This window comes from Alosa sapidissima, chromosome 12 (assembly GCF_018492685.1).
Source record: "Alosa sapidissima isolate fAloSap1 chromosome 12, fAloSap1.pri, whole genome shotgun sequence".
Taxonomy (NCBI): domain Eukaryota; kingdom Metazoa; phylum Chordata; class Actinopteri; order Clupeiformes; family Clupeidae; genus Alosa; species Alosa sapidissima.
In genome coordinates this window covers 15196381-15205648 of record NC_055968.1, presented here as the reverse complement: position 1 = coordinate 15205648, position 9268 = coordinate 15196381, and positions in this window count along the sequence as shown.

Here is a 9268-nt window from a genome sequence, read left to right as displayed (position 1 = left end):
AGAGCTTTGATAATGCCGGAGCAGCACGAGATGGAGAGATAAACTATGGGGGTCTGGCCAATCGAAAAGCTATACATCTGATGGGCACTTGAACTAGCCAGTAGTTGATCGAACATAGGGACGGCCCCCGCCTTGACGCTTGCTTCGGCAGAGCGGCCAGTGAGGCTGGCTGAGGGGGCTTGAATACAGCTTGTGACATCATTTTAATACTTTGGTTAACGTTTCCCCTTTCAGCGAGAATCTAAACAGAATTCCCCAAGTCCAAGCATTAAAAGCATGGTTAACGCATGTCAGTCCGCGTAGCGCACGTTTCACTTTTTGTTTGCCTCTACAGTCGAATCCTTGAAATATTTCGTGGCTTTCACAATCGCTAATTATTGAAATAGTAGCTCACTTACTTTGATAGAAGGGTTGGTGAATTGATTAATTTCTCAAATACATGAATGCTTTTTTAATCAAAGGAGAGAGGAAGCGTGCCGTTGTCACACATGGGTAATCCTATTCGTATTCAAATTCTGCCGTCAGAGTTGTAAGCTATGTGTCAATCTAAAAAAGCTTCCCCTTCCACAAACACATTTTACCGGGTAAAATATACCTTAAACAGAGAATCTCTTTGTGGCTCTGTGACTGATTCATAGACCTGGGGAGGGGAAGAGGAGGGAGAGGTGCACAGGATCACAGAGTCCGGGGATCATAACAGTGCAGAAAGTGGGGGAGGGTAGAAGAGGTTCGGCAACAGAATAAGAGAGAGAGAGAGAGAGAGAGAGAGAGAGAGAGAGATGTCTAGGTAGGACCTCCGTGCTTCACCCCATGGTGGTCATGTGGGCGACAGAAAAATAAACAGACAACATAAATAAAATTGTCCTCTATTAAAATTACTTTTTAGATCCAACCCTGCATTCACACATAATATTGTAAACTACATCTCAATTCTTGGCAGCAACAGGAAAATATCTTACAACAACATATTTGAGAGTAAAAACCATGATATCTGGCATTCTTGACATTCAAAATAACAACTGATATTGTTTAAAAGCTTTTACATATGCCATTAAAACCTTAAAAGATAGTGTCTTAGCAGTAGCCTACTATACTTAAAAGAGAGAAAAGAGATGAGCAAGCTCGTAAGTGATAATCGTAAATAATAACATTCATTTCTCTTGGGTGAACAGAAAACCACAGTGAATTGTAATAATGAGCCCCATGGGTCCTGCGAGTTATAATGGTGCTTTGGGGCAGAGAGGAACCACATATGGCTTATGCATACCTTTACAAACTAACATATGCACTGCATATACATCAGGCTACAATTATGCAGCTCTCCCCAATAATTGTTTGTGCAAAATTGCCTTGATGAACAATCAAATGAGGCGCCTCTAGATAGCAATGGGACAGTAAATCACTGGGGCACTGCATACATTGTTGAACAAGGTCGGTCGTGGGTAAGAATCGTGAGGTTGTCAGTGTTTGTGACAGAGCTTCTGAGCCCTTGAAGTAGATTGTAGTAACAGCTGGGTCTGACATGGAGAGCTTGTTCCCCGTCAGACAGACCGAAGGAGGGGACTGAAAAAAAGAAAAAAGAAAAAAAAACAGTCACCTCCTCTTTGGAAGAAAATTACTTGACCAAGTAAAGGACGTGTAGTTCAAAATTTGTTCTTAACTTGTATAACGACTGAAAAATGAATTTCCCCATGTTCCCATGTTGTGGTTCAATAAGAGGTGTGATTCATGTTTCTGATAATGAAACTGATAATAGCCTCAGCATGATTTAATTACTTCATTGTATATAGGAGAAAGAAGCAAACGTTGATAGGGAAAGGAGTAAATCTGTTTCTAATGGATGTTCAAATGAATTAAATATTATAATGGAGCAACAGAAAGAAAAAAAAAAACATCTCTGCATAGCATAATACATTAAGTCAGGAGGAGCCTTTATGGGCCTTTATGCCCTCCGTACTCCCTCCGAGCCATTCCCCGCCCTCTATCCGTAATTAACGCCAGATGTAGAGGGAAAATTAGCATATGTTTCACACATTTTAGTAATCATTCATATATTTGGACAAATTTATAAAATATTTATATATGTGTATAGAAGGTTTAAAAGATTATTGTTGGTACAAGCTTTCTGTTTATTTATCATTATGTGCAGCACTAGAAAATGAATTACAACCTTTAATATAATGACCACTCAATATCTAAAATAAGAGCTATTGCTTACCTAATACCAGCTATTGTTAGTTTGTAAAAACTAAATGTGTCGTGATGGCTGCAGTATGCTTTTCAAATAATGTCTCTGTCTTGTCTCTCACATAATTGAAAATGACTTGCTTGGACAAAGTGGGTTTGTGACTGGCCAGTGAAAAGAGTACAATTTGTATTGTCACTATACAACAGAGGGTATACAACCACACAGAATGGAGAGCCTCTTATGTAAATCTACTTTCATAGATGGTACAATATTTTGTGTAGGTTAAGCTCTGATAAGACAGAATTAGGCCAAGATAGCCTCGCTTTGATCCTCTTTTGCCTTCTCCATCACAGTAGTCAACCAGTCATGACAGCAAGAAATAATTATTCGGATTTAGGAATGTCTTCAGAAGCCCTCTCCATTCATTTTGTCCACTGAAAAAAAAAAAAAACCCATACATTCTGAGAATTTGAGTCACTTTTAGTTTATGATTTCATGAGTTCAAAACCTTGAAAAAAATGTCTGCTTAGTGGCGGAGCTGCTGGAAACAGGGAAAGATTGATGGCCTTGGCTGGTTGCCCATGTCCTGGGCCTATGGCTGCAGAAGAAGGAGGGGGAAGAGAAAGGGAATCTGTCTGTTTTGCGTTCCATGCTCCTGGTAAACTGACCCCTGCTGAACTGACTCTATCATCCCCTGACCAAAGGGGAGCGTCCAACATCAGACACCCACTTTAATAACCTTTATTTTGGACTGAGAGACCGACCACCTTGCCTGCCCAGCCATTTAACACTTCCAATATAAGCCATAATATTATAAATATGTATTCAGCATACTCAACCAGCATTGGTTACCATTGTAGCCTAAATGTCTGCTGTTGAATCAAAATTGGCTGCATATCAGTACTCAAATCAATGAGCTATGAAGAAATGGCAACATTAAGACAAACAACAGAACCCGTTCATGTAAATATACTGTTGTCTACTTTGTTCTCTTGAAAAGATCGTCATCTTGGAATCCCGCTCATATTGCGCAGTTATTTGGGTAGCCCCTGTTCAGCCGCCCACGCATCAGGTACAGTAAGTGGAGCGTTCACTTCCTGTTGACTAACCCCAGCACCCCGGGGCTTCCGTGCTGTGCGAGCCTGCGGTCGCCTGACTGCGAAACAGTGTGAGAATGCAGCGGGCTGGGGCCAGGTGCATGACAGGAAAAAGAAAAAAAAAAAGATAAAGCAAACATTTTTTTTTTAACAGCAGTGATGATAATATCAAGCTGCAATAGATTTTTCTCTATGCTGCTCACTGAGAGACTAATGTCATGTCTTTTGATGGAAGTGAAGGAGGTCTTAAATGAATGCATGCAAGTATATCAGACCACATGCAAGTATATCAGAGCGTGAAAGCCAAAATTCCAACTCAATCAATTGAAGTAGTCGTGATAAGGAGATCCAGGAAATGAGAAGGGGAAGGAGTGAGAGAGAGATGGACGTGTGAGTGGGGGCTGGGAGATGGAGATTGTGGGTGTCGTGGGAGTGCTTCAACAACAATAACAGCAGTGTGTGTGTGTGGGGAGGAGGGGGTGATTGCTTACAAAAGTGATGAAATAACATCTCTTCTCCACAGCACAGCTGCTGTTGCCATCCCCATTCTGCCAAGATACCTTGACTTCTCTCTCTTTCTCTCTCTCTCTCTCTCTGTCTCTATTTAAATGCATAAGCAATGATCAGTAGTAGAAGAGTGCCAGCATTGTGTGATATACCTGACAAAGCTCATTAAAACAACTTGGGCTTTGTACACTGCAGATACCAATGACCTTTTTGACTTGGATTGCATACAAAAGGTGTCGCTTGGGTCCCTTCCAGAGGAGCCCTTGTACAGATTTGTCTGTCAGCTCGCCATCTTTGCATTTGATGAAGTCACACACTGGAACCTCTCTTCAATCAGTGACCTTTCGGTAATTTCGTTTGATCCTCGAAGTTTTGAATTTTGGAAACCGATGTCTAGGCATTGAAACATCCTTTTAATCCATCCCCCTGTCTCTCTCTGTTTTATGCCCTTTCTCTTTCATCCCTTCTTTTCTCCCCCCTTACCCTCCCCCATTCTTTGCAGATTAGAATTCATTAGCAATCAAAGAGCCTTTGGAGAGCTCAGGCTCTTAATTACCCACTCATTTGCATCTTTGCATATTAATGACTGCAGAGTTTTTTGGTGGGGATTTTTGCCGCAGTGGTTTAAAGGCACCTCGGCCCCTCCAGTCCTCCAGGGAGATGTGTGTATGTGTGAGAGTGTGTGTGTGTGTGTGGGGGGGGGGGGGTTGTCCTTAGGCGAGGCTTGCAGCTTCCCACCTCTCTCTCTCCCCAGTCTTCCCACCAGCAGCACGGGACTGGGACCAGACGTGGCATAGGGATGCAGGTCCGAGGTGATGTGTGTGTGTGGGGGGGGGGGGGGTGTCCGCCATCGCCATATGAGAGAAGAAGAACATGGTCCTGAATGACACCATGTTTGTGTCATATGGCGAGGTATCAGGGGGAGAGAAAAAAAGACAAAGTCATTATGATAATAGATTAAATTGTGTACCCTTACAAACCACCAGAGCTTGCCACTAGTGTTGTTACCAAAAAAGGAAAACAACACAAAAGAGATGGCACGATGCAGGTTGTTCTACAGGGGGTTACGAGTGTAAGTCTTTAACTACCTGGTCCATAGGGAATAAGTGTGCCCAATGAAGATTTGTTCTCCTCAGCGTAAAGACATATCTCCTGATGATCGCTGTTGTAAACACAGCAGGAGCTGAACCACCTCCAGTCATATCTGCAATGTTGCTCAGTCGTGCAGCACACATGTACACACATTCGGCGCACATACACACACTATACACACACACACACACACACACACACACACACACACACACACACACACACACACAAACACACACACACACATGCTCACATTGGGGCTAGGAGCTGGGAGGAGGACAATGCCACCAGAGACTGTCTACAACAGCTCCAGGGCTTTTCTTAACCTCGGCCCAGCCTTACTCTTCATTCAATCTGTTGGGATCACACACACACACACACACACACAAAATGTGCTCAGAAGTGGAGAAAATGAACAATGAAATTCCCCACTGCCTGCTATGCGCTGCTCAATTATTAATTAAACCCTAGTGTCTGTGTTTCACAGCCCTAACCGCTCTTGTGAAAAAATGAAATATTGCTCCCAACAGTGTCTGACCACATCAGTTCTGGCAGTAAAAAACAAAAGGCTGCAGGTTTATGTTGTGGCGGGCGTCCATAAACGTCCTCGGGGACGACTGGAAAACAGAGATGTTTCATCTGCAGGATACCTGCTGTCCATTAATGACAGAGCATGTAAGAAGGAGACAAAAAAATAAAAACAGATCCACTCATCATTAGCTGCCTTCCTCGTCATGAATGACCTCTCGGGCGCGGTAGGAGGAGGTGGAGGACATCAAAAGCCTCGTGCTGAATGCTGCATGGCCTCACCTCTCCCCGGCTGCTTTGATAGCATTAGCAGGGTATTAGAAATGTGTGTGTGTACCTATGTGTGTGTGTGTGTGTGTGTTTACATGGGCATGCGTGCAGGGAGGGGTAGGGTGGGGGTTTTCCCCTGGCCTGAGGAGCAGACTAAGGTAGAGCCGAGTGGCATGGACGGGCTTAATAAGGTGCAGCGTGCCCCTGTTAACCCCTGGCGGTGAAGCTCACAGAGCCTTTGGGCATTAGAGGAGTCCAGGTAGGCTGAGGACAACGCTCTTGGGTTACTGGCCACCCAGTGAAATCCACTCAGCGGGGACATTAAGCCCTGCACAGGCCATAAGGGTGTTATGTCCAGTCGAACAAAGGTCTGCAAATATGTTGTCATGTGAACATCTGATTGTATGTGTTCAGTAGTGATGTATTACATTCTGTATGTCTGTATGTGTTAGTACTACACCAGCAAAACAGCTTTACCTGGTACTCATTTGCCTTCTTCTTTAATTAATGTACACTGCCACCTTGTGGCTGAATTACAGCACTGTGCTACACAGAATTCTTGCAATGACAATGTTTGTTTTTTCCGGACAGATAAATTGATGCACTGTACAATTATATGGTTAAGAATATACCTGACCTGAATATAATATCTATATTCATGTATACAAATAAAACTATGATAGTTAAAATATACAATGTCAATTTTTGAATGTGCATATACTGTCAGGGGTTTATGACTATCTACAACAATATGTAAGTGAGAAAGGTGATATGAGTGTGGAAAAAGAAATCACAAACATCCAGTTTTAATAGAAAGATCTTATTTTTTAAACCAGGACGCCAGACATTTTTTGGATATATTTTGTAAAAAATAAAAACAAATAAACAAAAAATAGAACAAAAAAACTGGAAACAAAATGGAATTATATGATTTAGACGATGTAAATTTAGTGGTCTCATATACAATACAAATTCTTTTCATCGCCAAAAGTGCAAATTCTCCCAAAAAAAGACAGCCTACCTCTCCCTAGCTTCAACAGACAATGACGGACAAAGGAGAGGAACAGGACATGTGAAAAGGTGAGGGTTAATATTGTCCATAAGCCTGAGCCACAGAAGATGCTCTGCCGCCCCAAAATAACCTGTCTGCAAAGATTTATGTAATGTACTGTATGTTAATGATTGTAAATGAAACAAAATAATCTTTATGAATCAGAAAACAAAAAGAATCGGAAAAGAAATAAACAAAACATTCAAAAAATATCCCAAAAACTGAAGCTATAGAGAGTCACTCTCATGTTCACACCATATATATCTGAACTATACATTTTCGATGTCTACTCTGTTCGAGATTTTTCACTGCATATTAAGTGTTGAGTCAAAAGCCTTTTTCAGTGTAGACTCTGAGAAAGCTATGGTTCCCAAATCTAGCATACACACTTAAGTATCTCTGAGGAATAGTTATATGGAAGCCTGTAGTGTAAAAGGGCTACAGAATCTGTGCTACTGTAGGCAAAATGGATGCTACATGCCATCAGGTGAGAGATTCTGTGTCTGTCTCTAAGTGAGGGACGACAATTCAATGAAAACAACAACGTAATCTTGGAAGACTCACTACAATTACCAACTGATAAAAACTGTTGCTAGTGGAAAAACAAATGAAAAAAAAAATCAAATGAATAATAATAATAATAATAATAATAATAATAATAAAAACCCTTCGATAGGTCTCCATCCAGGTGTCTTTCTGATGTGACAGTATGGAAGCTGGATGAGGACACACTGGCTGAGTTGATGCTTGTGTATGGGGGTGCGGTGGTGGTGTGTATGCCACTGCTTAACTGTTCAAAGTCATGACTGTGGAACCTGGAGGGGCGGCAGTTATAGAATGGACTTCAACCCAGATATCGAGTATTCAAGTTTTTCTTTTTTTTTTTCTTTCTCTGTCTCTGTCATGTCATGTAGTTTTTGCATTTAAATAATCATCAAATATCCACAAGTGAGATAACAAAATATAAACAAATAAAGATGAACATAACAACAATAACAACAGTAATAACCAAAGGAGACAGCACACAATATTCTGGATGGCCTTTCAAAAAGTGCTTTGTTACAATCGCAAAGGGCCGGCAACAGGCAAGGTGGCCTTTTTTCCAAAGCACAGTGCCCCCCGATGCATGCCCACTCATGGGACAGAATTGGAAGTGGAGGTGGAGGGACACACACACACACACACACACACAGACAGACACACGCATATACACTCACACATACCACTCCTGCGTCCTCTCCACCATGTATCATCAATGGGAATTCTGAAGTTATGGAATGCATCCTCTATTGGTTGGTGACCTCCCTCCCTTCCCCCCTCCCCCCTCCACAACCCACCCCGCCTCGCTTAAAAGCCTCTCTTTTTGGCATCCTCAGCTGCCACCTCCCAACACCTCCTCAGCAAGTGGGTGATGGCAGAGTCCAGAGAACACAGAACATCTTTCTCTGTTTTTTTTAATAACCCTGACAAAGGCCTTTGTATTAGCAGGCCCTCACTCATATTCAAGACATTTCAAAGATGTTGGGCTGAGAAGCGAGCGAGGGGGCATCACAATCACGTCACATAGCTGTCGTCGTGCTCACTGCATTGACACTCAGGCCGAGGACAAGGCCTGCTTCCTGGACTTTGTAGTACAATTAAGATGTTCGTTACACATGGAAGGCAAATCATTGGACTTTGAACAATGGATTGCAGTGTTCCTTTTTTCCACCTGAGAAGCACTTCAAAATAAGACAATGAATTGATCAATATTTTTCCCCCCAACAAAATAAATGTCCCCCTCCTCATGACAGACATTTTTTTGCTAAGACATTGTACCATCCCTGGGCAGGCGGTGAACCGTGACAAGACGAGGCCTTATGGGGCACCAAAGTCAAACCAATTTTTTCCTGAATACCGCAGCGTTAGTGTGAGCTGGCTCCATGCATCCCATCCACACGCCCTGTTGACCTCTCCTACCCACCTACACCCCACTCGGACCCCCTGTATTTTGTGCAAACGATTGATCCCCACTGGCCAGAGGGAGAGAAAGAGAGGCTCTCCCCGTGCAGTGGCTAGAGGGGTATCGGACAGCGCTCTACCTTAGAAGCGGGGTACAGGGGGGAAGAGAGCCCTAAGAGTGGCTTAAAAAAGCATGGTAGCCTTGACGTTTGGTGATTCGTGCCACACCATGTACATTGGCGCTCCGTCTGCCATGGTCGCTCCGCTCAGCCCAGGGATGGAGTGTGCAGCAACAAAATAACATCCAACAACCCAACCAGCACGCTGGCCTGTTCCATGGTCATTACAGTTATCACTGTTATCAACATTTTTTATTCTTGTTTTGAACGTTAATGCTTTGTCTTCCAATAATAAATATTAAGAAAAAAAAAGACTCAATTTGGATAAACACAAGCAACAATGGCTTAAGGGCTTGCGAGACACTTTCTCAGTGTAGTGTCTGTAGAAGTAACGGGGGCTGAGGCTTGCTCTTGGTTTTTCCTTAAAGGACCGGTGGCTACGGCTCTGTAAAAGCCAGGCCACTCTCTCCATGTC